At 43.9% G+C, this 14,246-nt stretch overlaps 1 protein-coding gene across 1 annotated transcript in view; it reads left to right on the forward strand.

Moving 5' to 3' along the window:
* The window catches only part of LOC121857336, a 54,539-nt gene that overhangs the window by 32,581 nt on the left and 7,712 nt on the right, over window positions 1-14,246 (forward strand). The gene's annotated exons all lie outside the window — the stretch shown is intronic.

Raw genomic sequence — 14,246 nt, forward strand, 5'->3', positions numbered from 1 at the left:
AGCAAACAAACAAACGTTCTCTAATCACAAAAGCAAACAAACAAACGTTCTCTAATCATAAAAGCAAACAACAAACGTTCCTAACATCTTAAGAGTAAACACTAGTCAAACGATTCCTCCTTAAGATCGAAAATCACCTCTTAAGACCGCCAGGAACACGACCTTAATGCACGTGGTGTGTGAGTTAGCCAGCCGAGGTTTTATAAATTACTATCAGAAGGAGAACAATTCGAGGTCAATCACAAGTCATTAGCCCCAATTTTAAGATCAGCGGAGGGGTGAAATTGGTGGTTCCCGCTGTTAACTCTGTTGGCTAGACCACTGTTTTGGCTGGCCCGCTCTGTCTGTCTGTCTGTCTGTGGCTCGTTCTGTTTGTCTGTCTGTCTGTGGCTCGTTCTGTCTGTCTGGTGATTTTTTTCTTTTAGGGTGGAGAATATTTAAGAGGACATAATTTGTGATTTTAAGGGTATTTTAAGTTAAGGTAATATTTAGGTTAATAATTTTTAGGTATTTTTTCCTGGTCTGGTTTTATGTAGGATGATAAATATCCACTTAAGTCCTAGTATATCCACTACTATACCCACTTACACCCTAATATATCCATCTAAATCCCATCTCTTGTTGGTTCCTGAGTCAAATCCAAACACCGCCTTTCCTGAACCGACTGATGGATGTTGTATATGCAAATGAGGGAGGAATCACCATAGACGTAGTAACACGGTAAAAAATAAATAAATCTCTTGTTTCAGTACGACAGACAGACATATTCTCAGTTATTTATGATATGTTTCACACTTTGTATATCCAGACAAGCTCTTAAATTATTGTAGGTGTTTGTAAAGGTAAGTCAGTACCTTTTCCCCCTCTACCGTAAGTATAGTATAGGTGAGGTTATTTATACTGTTAATCTTGATGTCGTTTTTCTCTTCCCTCTTCTCTTCTTCTCCTCTTCTCTCCTCTTCCTCTTCTCCTCTCCCTCTTCTCCTCTCTTTCATCATCTTCTCCCCCTCTTGTCTCTTTCTTCTTCCTTCTCCTCCTCCAGTCCTTCTTTCCTCTCCCGTCTCCCCTCCCCCTTGCCTCTCCTTCCCTCCCCCTCTCCCCCTTCCCCTTTTGCCCCTCCCCTTTTCATCCCCCCTCCTCCCCCCTCACTCTGGATCAAAAGCCAGACTAAACACTGGTAAGATTTATACACAAGGTGATTCATACACGGTGTGACTCACTCATACACGGTGTGACTCACTCATACACGGTGTGACTCACTCATACACGGTGTGACTCACTCATACACGGTGTGACTCACTCATACACGGTGTGACTCACTCATACACGGTGTGACTCACTCATACGCGCGGTGTGATCTTTACTCCATACACGGTGTGACTCACTCATACACGGTGTGACTCACTCCATACACGGTGTGATTCCACGATAATGGTGTGACCACTCATACACTTGTGTGACTCCACTCATACACGGTGTGACCTCACCATACACGGTGTGTGACTCACTCATACACGGTGTGACTCACTCATACACGGTGTGACTCACTCATACACGGTGTGACTCACTCATACACGGTGTGACTCACTCATACACGGTGTGACTCACTCATACACGGTGTGAATCGCTCATACACTGTTAGAACCATACGCACGAAGACAATTGCACGTGGACAATCACACACACACGAAGACAATCACACACACACGAGGACAATCACACACACACACACACGAGGACAATCACACACAATCACACAGGTACAATCACACACCTGGCTTCAGACTCGCGTGTATCGTCAGTATCAAGCGACTAAAACCCAACAGTTATAAGACACAGCCACACACCCACCCGCTCCTCCACCCACATAAACCACAAACCAAGCCTCGTGTCACCTGTCCAGTTGGCTAATTAGTTAAGACTTTATCTGTGAAGTGTCGCCCGTGTGTGTGTGGGGGTGAGGTGTGTGTGTGTGTGTGTGTGTGTGTGTGTGTGTGTGTCGTAAGAATAAGAAAAAAACCGAAAACTATAGAAAAATGATAATAGAATCAGGTGAGTGTTTAGACAAGTAAAATGCATTGAATAATTAAGACGAAGCAGAGATCAGATCAAATCAGGTTAAGTTAGGTTAGGTTAGGTTAGGTTAGGTTAGGTTAGGTTAGGTTAGGTTAGGTTAGGTTAGGTTAGGTTAGGACTTGTGCTTGACTGTCCAACATCCAGGGAATAAAATGAGTATAGACACGAGACCCTGACGAAGAAATAAACCCCATACTAGAACCCGAGGACCGTGCAATACCTCGTCACATCTGGCTATCCATTACTGGTCAGGTGTTATCAGGTGAGTGTGGTGTGTGTGTGTGCGCGCGCGTGGGCTTGTACATCGTTCTGTCTCTCCTCGATGAACTGATAAACACAGCCCGCCTCCCCTGACTAGCTCTCGTTTTCTTTAAGCCGTTTTCTTTGATGATTGAATCCATCTCTTGCAGGGTTGCCCACGCTAATGTAAAAAAAAAAAAGGTTTAATATTCTTCTACATTTCTTTATTTTGGCTTTGATCTCTGCCCGCTGATGTAGGTGGGGGGTGGAGAGGAGGGAGGAGGGGCTAGGGGATAGGAGGGAGGGGCTTGTGAGGGAGAGAAGGGGGATGATGTTTGTGGCATGAGGAGGAGGGAGGGGATGATAGTTGTGATGGGGTTGTTAGTGGTTGTTGTAGAAAGGAAGAGGGTGGAGAAGGTGTGTGTGGTGAAGGATTGTTGGTGAAAAGTACAACCTGAAGAGATTATTTTGTTTTGTGTTTTTATTACCTGTTTAATCATATGCTCTCCCCACAAGGCATGAAGCATCTGATAATACTCCACATATTGTGTTAGTGTCAAAGGTAGAGCGAAGCCAGATGAGACCCCAACACTACTCTCCCCACCAACCTATCCCCCTCCCCCCACCAACCTATCCCCCCCACCAACCTATCCCCTCTCCCCCACCAACCTATCCCCCCTCCCCCCACCAACCCATCCCCCTCCCCACCAACCTATCCCCTCCCCCACCAACCTATCCCCCTCTCCTCCATCCCTCACTCCCCAATCTCCTCCACCTCTCCCCCACCTCATCCACCTTCACCTCATCCTCCCTCAACTTGCCTCCCATTCCTATCATCCTCACTTCCTCTCTCCACGTCAACCTCCTCCTCATCCTTCTCCTTTTGCTTCCTCCACTCCTTCCCTACTTCCTCCTTTCTCATTTCCCCCAACCCTCCCTCTCTCAGCCCCTACTTTCCTTACTTCTCCCTTTTTTCTTCACCACCTCCTCCATCTCCCCTTCAACCCTATACTTTTCCACTCCACCTCCCTCATTTCACCCCCTCCCATGGCCGAACGTTGGGTGCCAGGGTGAACTAAATGCGATGGAGACGAACGTGAGAACGATTAGAATGTTTAGCACGGCGGAGAACAGAACGTAAAAAGTGGTCAGTCGTCCTCATGGTGCGTTTTAGGAGACTCCGTTGACGATAATGATCACCGACTTGTTCCGAGTGGAAAATTGTCCCCAGTGTGGGTTAATAAATCAGATGAATGAAGTGGATTTTGGGCCCGACAGAGGAGGGAAGATGAGAGACCGAAGGAGGAGGATTCTTTTTAAGGATGGGGGGTAGATTGGGGATGTAAGACCGAAGGAATTTTTTATTATTTGGGGTTCGATAGAAATTTTAGTACTGTGGGAATATGATGTTGTTTTTTGTGGCCCCCGACAGGTAAAGTTACAATACCTGATGGAACTGTTTTTACTGTTTTTATCGTCCGTTGGGGTGATTACGACTCATAATTCCTTGTATGACCGTGTATGAGTTATGAGAGGGACGACAGATGCTTTAAAGTCTCATCATTAAGGATCGACTCCTCATAACTCACAAAAACCGGCACCTCATCACTCACAAGGCTCTTATATGAGTTGTGAGAGGAACGAACGGCACTCACGACCTCATAAAGTAAGATTCGTAATGATCTCATAACTTATAACTCATAATTATCTTAATAAGTTGTGTGAGAGGGCGACGGGTACTGTTAAGAGCTCATAAAGATCAACTCACTGGAACTCATAATTGATCAGCTTCTTATAACTCACAGGAGAAACTCACATTCCTGCATGATGAGTTATTTGTGAGATGGTTTATGAGATATGAGGGTTCTCAGAAGATACTCACTCAACACCACCCTCCCCACTCAATCCCACTCTTCCCACTCACCACTCAATCCCACTCACCACTCAATCCCACTCTCACCACTCAATCCCACTCACCACTCAACACCACTCTCCCCACTCACCACTCAATCACCCCTCTCTCACCCTTTCCCCCTTTTCCCCACTCTTAACTTCCACACTTTACCTCCTTCCCACTCACCACCCCACTCCCACCCCACTCACCACCCCTAGGAAGGAAGGAAGGAAGTACACACACACAACTTATACACTTCATAACATAACATAAAACCTAACCTAACCTAACCTACCCTACCCCCTCTTCCAGGTAACGTTAATGGTGTTTGTTTAATCATCAGGTGAAAGTAAACTAGGAAGGTGATCACACAGATGTTAGAGAGAGAGAGAGAGAGAGAGAGAGAGAGAGAGAGAGAGAGAGAGAGAGAGAGAGAGAGAGAGAGAGAGAGAGAGAGAGAGAGAGAGTATTTCCTTCCCTAGTTTCCTCCCAAGTCCAAACCATATACAGCATTATAGCGTGGGGAAAAAAACATGAAAAGGGGAAAAAATTAATCCATTTTTGTTTGTAATTTAGATCCTATTAACTGTAAGTATTTATAGGCGTTATATTTAATGCCGGAAATAAAAGCAAAAATAAAATAACCTTTTTTTCGTGTTTTGCTTCGTTTTAACTGGAGGTTTTTTTTTTAGTCACGGTTGAATTGCTTTTATTTCTGGTTGATTAATCACCAGTGGAATTTACTGAAATGTGTCACGCTAGGCTCCGTGATTGGTTAATTATGTACAAGTGGGAGGAGCTGGGTAATGTTAATTGATGGCTTGTGATTGGTGGGTTTATTCTGCAGTGGGCGGAGCTTGTGAACGCCATGCACTGCCTGTCGTTCTGGTTGTTGCTGTTTACACCTTAAAAATATCTACGGCAAGACCACACACACTTCAACACAAAGTCATTAACTACATTACTGATAACTGTAACGGTGGTAATAATAATAATAATAATAATAATAATAATAATAATAATAATAATAATAATAAATCCTTTGACCATAGAATAAAATAATAATGAAAAATACTATACAATAAGATACCTGTATTTTTTTTTTACCTGTACACTACACACCTCATCCTAATTAGTCATCTAACATAAACAAATATTATAATTACAGTGATTACAGCAGACCAATGACTACACGCGGTTGAAGATTTTTCCATTAATGCTATTGTAATTTACGCTCAGGTGAAGATTTGCCCCCTCTAGCTTATTTCACCTGATGATTTAAACACCCTAATACTACCTTGTGGGATTAGGTTAGGTTAGGTTAGGTTTCGTTAGGTGAGTTTAATCGTAAGGTGAGATAAGTTAATCTTCACGTGATCTATTTTGAAACAGGTGTATAGTTACAAAACTCCAGGTACAAATACAGGTACAAAACTACAGTAATTTACAGGTAGTTAATGATGCCAAATTCTCTAGTACAGGTATATTGATTAGCCTCGTTAACCTGTACTTAGAAGAAGAAAAAAAAAATATCCCTCATTTGCCAGAACCCGACATCCATCAGTTAAGATAGGGAAGGCGGGTAGGTATCAGGGAGGCAGAACACAAGCAATAAAGGTCTCTGCTGAGGGACGATGGTACACTGTTTGCATGTGGTATGTGATGGAATTAATCTGAGAGGTGTAGAATGACTCACTGTGGCGCACCTTGTGGTCATTCTTCGTACTAGCGATGACAATAACAACGACAAGGAGGAAAAAACCGAGAGAGAGAATGATTCTCTCTCTCTCTCTCTCTCTCTCTCTCTCTCTCTCTCTCTCTCTCTCTCTCTTCTCTCGTGCTCCCAATAGACTTTTTTGGTGGAGTTCGACAAATTAATGGTTGATACGCACGAAAGCTGAAGATAATTAGTGGTACGAACGCAAATATCCAATCGACGCCTTTAGTTTGGTGGTCACGGTTGGTTAATTTAGGTTGAGTTGGGTTAATTTAGTTTAAGTTTGTTTGGTTGATACTGTTGGTTAGATTAGGTTAAGTTAGGTTAATTTAGGTAAAGTTAGGTTAATATATGGTAACTTAGGTTAGATTAAGTTACTTTGGTTGACACTGTTGGTTATGTCAAGTTAGGTTAGGCAGACATCTGGTTAGGTTAGGCAGATATCTGGTTAGGTTAGGTTAGTCAAGGTGTCAGTTTATAACCAAGAATGAATCATTGTCTGAATTCAACCCCACAACAAAAACAATAACAACATAAAATTCCTCACACGACAAACCTCATCTATCAGTCAAGTCAGTAAAGGCAAACCAACTACACTAAACAGACGACAAAAATTCCCCCAAAATATTAAAACAGTTCGGATAAATAAAACACTGAATCACCGTAAAAGAATATATATATAAACTATCATATGAAGAAAATTCGAATAAACGGAATATTTACAGAAAGGAAAAAAAAAATCTCCTTACTAAAAACTGGATCTAAATATAAACCGGTTTGTGTATTGAAGAAATATACTTTATAGCCTCATTGTACGCCGGATGTGTATGTTTATGTATGTTTGTGTATTATTGGTGTTTAGTGAATGGTTTTGGTGGTGGTAATGCTAGCCGTGTGGTATTCAGTGGTAATAATTATTAGTTTTCTTGTTATTTATTATTTTTATGCATTTACCTACTTCACTATTAACACTATATTCACCTATCATTAATCTCCCCCTTCTCCCCTCTTCCTTATCACCATTAACAATATCCTCCCCACCATCAACCACCCTCCTCCCTTTCCATCCCCGACCATTAACCTCTTTCTTCACCACCTCAACCCACCCCACCCCACCAAACACCACCTTCAACCCACTCCACCCCACTAAACCTCACCCACCACCAAAACCATACCCTCCTCCTCACCCCTCACCCCCTCCCCATCTCCCCCCTCAGCTCGTGGTCGAGGGGGGAGGGGGGAGGGGAGGGAATGTAGAAGTAGCATGTATTATTAAGGTGTGTCTCGTGTTGCAGGTCGTTTAATGGCTCCTCATGAGGTGACTATCTCCCCAGGTGAACTAGATTTTAGTGATGGAAGAATAAGTTGTTTGTTTTTATGGGGGGTGGGTGAAGTGTGTGTGTGTGTGTGTGTGTGTGTGTGTGTGTGTGTGTGTGTGTGTGTGTGTGTGTGTGTGTGTGTGTGTGTGTGTGTGTGTGTGTGTGTGTGTGTGTGTGTGTGTGTGTGTTACTTACTTTAGTCTCTCCTGCAATACCCGGAATTAAGGGATGGACGAGAGAAACACACACAAAATACCCATTGGTCTTGAATCCAATTTATATTACCATGGCGACTCGAGAAAACATAATATTATATTAAATCCTATTACCATCAGGTTAGGTTAGGTTTCCATCATGTTAGTAAATATTTCCACCATGTTAGTTTAATTATATTAACATGGTGGCTGTGCAGGATAGGTTAGGTTAGCTTAGGTTACGTTATATCACCATCATGTTAGTTAATATTACAATCATGTTAGTTTACCTATATTAATATGGTGGCTCTACAGGATATATAAGAACACAGTATTTGTTAAACCATTCCATTGATTCTCACTAACAATGAATTATCAACGGTGCTAATAACGATCAAATATTAACGCAAGTGTTCGGCTTACTGTAAATCGGTACAATGTTAAAATATTCATCCTCTACCTTGATACTTCCCCCTCCACTTCATCCCCCCTCCACTCTCCTCCATCCCCCCTCCACCTTCCCTTCCACACACCTGAAAGGAAGGAATTTTAACTATAGAAATTATATGTGGTAGTCTTAGAGAGAGAGAGAGAGAGAGAGAGAGAGAGAGAGAGAGAGAGAGAGAGAGAGAGAGAGAGAGAGAGGAAGAGAGAGTTAGAGAGAGATGGAGGGATGAGACAAAGAGTGAGATACATGGGGAAATACAGAGAGAGAGAGAGAGAGAGAGAGAGAGAGAGAGAGAGAGTCATCAATGGTAATTAGGTAGCGTGATCAAGACACTAAAGACACTACACCTGAGTCCCAGACACACATGTTAATTACACACACACACACCTGAAACTCTCTAACACGTGTCTCTCACCTTCCCTAACACCTGCCTCTCACCTGCACTATTACCCTACCTAATACTCTATTAATACTTAAAGAAAACACTACTTTAATATAGCAACTTAATATAAAACAACTGGCTATATTATTCCCCCAATCGATATAAAACTAATAAAAAACTAATGCTATATTAAACCTTAAACCCCCAATAATAAAACCAATATAGCCAATCAACTTGCTATATTATCCCCCAAAAATAAACCAAAACAAATAAAATATATCCCAAACAATATAAAAATCAAACCAAAATAGTATATATACCTTTAGTGTTATATTAAACCTTAAAACACAAAGGGGAAAAAAGTACAATACAGCAACTCAGCATAAAGGTGGAAGCGGTGGATTAGTATCAAATATTAATCCCCTTAATGGCTCAGTTCCTAGTGTTTTGAGTGGCTAGTGCCGGAGAAGAGAGAGTGAGAGAGAGAGAGAGAGAGAGAGGTGGGTGGAATGTAAAATGGTCTTAAATGGCACTATGGAGGGGGGGTGGAGGTGGGGGGGGGTGGGAGGGGGGGGGTGGAGGGGGGGTGGGGAGGGGGTGGAGGGGGTGGGGGTGTGTGTGTGGAAGAGGAGAAGAAGAAGTGGAGGAGTAGAAGGAAAAGAAGGAGGAGGAGGTGGAGAAGGAGGAGGAGGAGGTGGAGGAGAAGGAGGCGTCAAAAAGTATGGCGAATACAAAAGAATTATGACAGTAAGACTGGTATGTGGCCACTGTGTTTATGACAGGTGATTGTGGCCCCCGTGGCCCTGTGGTGTGCTACATGTGGCCCTGTTGTGTGCTACATGTGGCCCTGTTGTGTGCTACATGTGGCCCTGTTGTGTGCTACTTATGGCCCTGTTGTGTGCTACTTATGGCCACAATTGAAGACAATGACACGATAATCTATGTTAAGTCCCTCTGGGGTGGGGAGGTACCTTGCCTACCGGTACCTGAGGACACTTAGTCTACCGGTACCTATGGACACCTTGCCTACCGGTACCTGAGGACACTTAGTCTACCGGTACCTATGGATACCTGGCCTACCGGTACATGTAACGTGACCTTAACATAATCCTGGTTTAACCTCATCTTGTCACACCTGTTCAATTTAGCTTACCTCAGGTGAGTCTTATCATAAACCATAACTTAAACCTGACTTTACCTGCCGTTCTATTATTCATCATGGTTTACCTTGCCTCACCTTGCCTCACCTTGCCTCACCTTGCCTCACCTTACCTCACCTTGCCTCACCTTGCCTCACCCTACGTCATATTTTTCATTTAGTTCATCCTGGCTTAAGTTGTCTCTCCTTTTCATTTACCCAGCCTTAACTAATTTAATTTATCCACACAACCTAACCTAACCTAACCTAACACATGGTCGGATTGATGAAAGTTAAGGAAGTTGGGTTAATTGATGGATTGGCGATATAAAAGAAAAATGGTTGAAATTGAAGGGTGTTAGGTTATGTTAGGTTAGGTTAGATTAGGTTAGATTAGGTTAGGTTAGGTTAGATTAGATTAGATTAGGTTAGGTTAAGGTAATGATCATAAGTGAGGGAGGGAGGAAGGGAGAGAGGGCAACAGAAACTTACCTGACACTTCATTAACCTTTAACAGTGACTCACAAAGAACCGGATGATGGCAGTGAACAATTTCTATTGTTTGTCACTGAGATTATGACAATGAATTTTTTTGTTTTTGTTTTTTTGTTTTTAGGGGAAGAGGCTGTAGAGTGTGTGTGTGTGTGTGTGTGTGTGTGTGTGTGTGTGTGTGTGTGTGTGTGTGTGTGTGTGTGTGTGTGTGTGTGTGTGTGTTGTGTGTGTGTGTGTGTGTGTGTGTGTGTGTGTGTGTGTGTGTGTGTGTGTGTGTGTTTCTGTTTTGTTGGGATCTCTCTCTCTCTCTCTCTCTCTCAACCCTTGAATACAATGACAACCTCTTGGTACATCATCGTACTCAAGAGCTTAAGGTATTGTATGCAATTCTTAAGTCGTATTCAAGGGGTTAAAATATCTTATTACTTGTGCTCATGTTTAATGTACTCATGGGTGCTGCCAACGTACTCACAGATCAATTCATTGTACTCATGGGACTATCATAGTACTCAAATAACTGATTGTAATGGTGATCTAGAGTACTCAGGATGGTGATTACGTTTTATGGTGATGGAATAGTTGGTTGTGAATAGCTGTAAGAATGGATGGTGATGGTGATGATGATGGTGGTGGTGGTGACGAGATAGTGGTGATGATCGTGGGGTGAGGGGAGGGGATGAGAGTGATGAGGAGGAGGGGGTGGTTGATAATGTGGGGGGAGGAGGGGGTGGGTAACGTGGGGGGAGGAGGAGGGGGAGGGGGTTGAAGAAGGTGCCAAGAGGGTGGAGAATCATAGACTATCTTGACCTCAAATGATGATGAATATGATGATGAAAATGACGATAATGATGATGAGGAGTGAGCTGACGATGAAAACACGTGTCAATCTTCATAATGGCTCTCAAGGCAAGCTGCAGAGAATTACGTCTCCTCCAACCACAAGGACCTATTGACCTCCTCCCCTTTAAGGATAAGTTTACCACCGTCACACAATAGGAATATCAACCTACGTGACCTTTGAACTCTAGTACTAAACTGCCCCAAATGCTTCAATTACCTCAGATATCACCTCATTCTTACCTATGTCTGCCAAGGCTCGGGGTCAAGGACTATTTTTGGAGGATAGAAGATAAGCTATCGTTCTATCCTCTTGTTTACAACGGGAAGGCACAGTGTACAGGGCCACCTCGTCCCGTATTCTCGGACCGGAGTGGAAAAAAAAAGTACGCAGGCAGCGCCACAAAAAAGGGGCCATTAAAGCATGAAAGATTATGAAACATGACCCAAGCTTTATGGAGGGTCAACATTGACTCTAATCTCTGATGGGGAAGGTTAATTTTCACCCTAACTAATGTTCACCTTGGGGACATTTTTCGTTCACCTCTGCTAGACCCCCGTTGAAGGGGTTCAGTGCCGACGATATATTTTGGAACAGACATTAATGCTAAAAGTTAGTCTTTAATCAGGACCAAAGGGCTAGATGACCAGAAAAGGCTCCAACACTGACTCAATAAGCCTTAACACACAAATTACCAACATTATACAATTGAGAGAGTTAGTTAGCGACGACCATGGGCCCAGGGAACACTTCGACATAAGCTTCGTTGACTCGAATAGCGCATTAATTCACTTTCATTACGACCTACATGAGTGTGTCCCCTGGCTTGTGAGCATTAGGCGTTTGTGAGCACCTGGGCTTGTGAGCATTAGGCGTTTGTGAGCACCTGGGCTTGTGAGCACCTGGGCTTGTGAGCATTAGTTTTTGTCCGGATAATCGAAAATTCATATAGTATTAACATTAGAATTGCGTTATTTACACTAGTCCATTTAAGCATTGGTCCGGATAATTAGAAATGGTCCGGATAATCGTGAATCCACCTCCTATCCACATATATCTGCCCCCCATCCACTTCACACCCACATATCCTATCCTACTTAACCTACTATCCATCTCTATATCCACGTACAGCTGCCCCCATCCACTTCACACCCACATTATCCTTCTTAACCTACTATCCATCTCTATATCCACATACAGCTGCCCCCATCCACTTCATACCCACTGAGTATATTCCTACTACGCCCGTATTCACATAATCTCAGCCACAAGTGGATGAATCGTCCGCAAAACACACACACACACACACACACACACACACACACACACACACACACTCACTCCCACCAGGCTACCCGCATGACTAACACACACAGACACGGGAGAGGGTGAGAGAAGGCTGTGTGTGTGTGTGTGTGTGTGTGTGTGTGTGTGTGTGTGTGTGTGTGTGTGTGTGTGTGTGTGTTAACCTGTACCAGTGACTAATTATACATAACCCTTATCTAGGTGTGTAAAGGTGTTATGGTTTATTTCATGGTTATGTAGCAGAGGAACCCGGGCCTTTTCTCCTTTCCTTTCCATCTTTTCCTTCTACTCCTTTCTCCTTCTCTCTCACCACCCTCCCATCCCCTCCCTTCCGCTTATTGCTTTCAACCTTTTGCTTCTCCTCTCCTCCTGCTCATCTTAATCTTTCCTGTTTCTTTCTTCCCCATCTCCTCCTCCCTCTCCTTCCCTCTCCCCTCCCCATCTCTTCTCCCTCTTCCTCACCATCCCCTCCCCCACCACCTTCAGTACGTCAGCCCAAGATGGTAACATTCATAACACCAGAAGCTGTGATTATCGTAATAATAATTTTAACATGACCACCAAAGAAGCGGTTGATTGTGGCGTGTGTGTGGGGAAGGGAGGGGGAATGGTGGGGGGGAGAGAGGGATGGAGGGCTGGGCAGCGGCTCCCGAACTAACACATTAATGTATGCAAAATTATGTTCGCAAATTATACCACCTTAAGAAATTACAATCACCCGGTGAAGGCTGCGTCTGCGAGGGTTTCATCCTCATCTTCCTCCTCTTCCTCCTCTTACCTCCTGTTCCTCGTACCTCCTCCTCCTTGACCCCTACCGGATGAGCCACGTTCGCAACACAGTTCCTCTTTGTTGTCTTAGTGTGATTCTGATTTCCATTTACCTGAGGAACGTACAGGTAATGACTGCAGAATGTTGATGAGTGTGAGGTTGGAATCCTTGTTGATGATGGTGTTGTTCCTTGGTGGGTGAGGCAGCAGCGTCCTCATAAAGCGGAGAGGTGGCCAGGCGCCGGCCGGCTTGCAGTGGTGGCTCCATTATTCAATTATAGTGGAACCTTGGTAGGCGGAACAGCTGGGAGTGAGCACCAGTGGGGGAGGGGAGGGGGGGGTGGTGGTGGTGTGGCCGCTCCTCCGCCGAAGTAGTAGCCACTGGTCTATGGTCTAATGGCAGCCACCTATTAAATACTATCATTAGAAGCTCTTCCATGCAATTTCATCGAGGCTTTAGTGTAGGTAAGTGGAGTAAAAAGAAAAAGTTTATTTCATTGTAGTGATGGCGAGGCTACTGGTGGGTAGAGACAGGTAAGTTCTGGCTCTTGGTGTGTATGTATATCTGTGTGTGTGTGTGTGTATGTGTGTGTGTACTGTATGTGTACTTAAAACCATCTGTTATTGTTGTGGAAACTTTTGGTGTATGCAGTAAACCGGAGTAGCCTGGCTAGGATGTGTCTAATTATCTCGACTCTTTATTAATTACGGCAAATTGAGACAGCGGGTATTATCAAGGCCAAATGTGGATGGTGGGGGCAGGAGAGTGTCATACCCGGTGATGCTGTAAGGTGGAGAGTCATGTACTGTGTCACTTACCACCTGGATCTTAATGATGTGGCGGGGATATGGTGGTGTGAGGGAGGTTATGTGAACTGGAAGCTACCCTGCTACTGTTCGAGGGTGAACTAACCCCGGCCACACCACACCACACCCTACCTACCCTCTCATACCACACCCTACCTACCCTCTCATACCACACCCTACCTACCCTGTCACACCACACCCTACCTACCCTGTCACACCACACCTTACTTACCTACTACCTACCTACCTTTTTTTGTTAAGTTACTTGTTGTTATTTGTTGTTTTATATTACGTATAAAGTCAAATTGTATGGTGACGTTATATAGTTTTTGTTATGGTACACACACACACACACACACAGGAGGAGGAGGAGGAAGAGGAGCGTCCTTGGGCCGTCTTAGCTGCTAATGGGCGGCATCCTAGAGGTAAGGGGGTGTAATGGAGGGAGTGGTGGGCATGTGGGCGGACCCATTAGAAAAGTAATGGGAGGATATTAGTGGGTGTGATGAGGGTGTGGACCCATTAGATAGCAAATGGATGAGTTCTTAGAGATAGGGACTTAATGGAGGGAGTGGTGGGCGAGTGGGCGGACCCATTAGGACAGCAAGTGGACGAGATATTAGAGGCA

This window comes from Homarus americanus, unplaced genomic scaffold (assembly GCF_018991925.1).
Source record: "Homarus americanus isolate GMGI-L3 unplaced genomic scaffold, GMGI_Hamer_2.0 scaffold30231, whole genome shotgun sequence".
In the NCBI taxonomy this organism is placed as follows: domain Eukaryota; kingdom Metazoa; phylum Arthropoda; class Malacostraca; order Decapoda; family Nephropidae; genus Homarus; species Homarus americanus.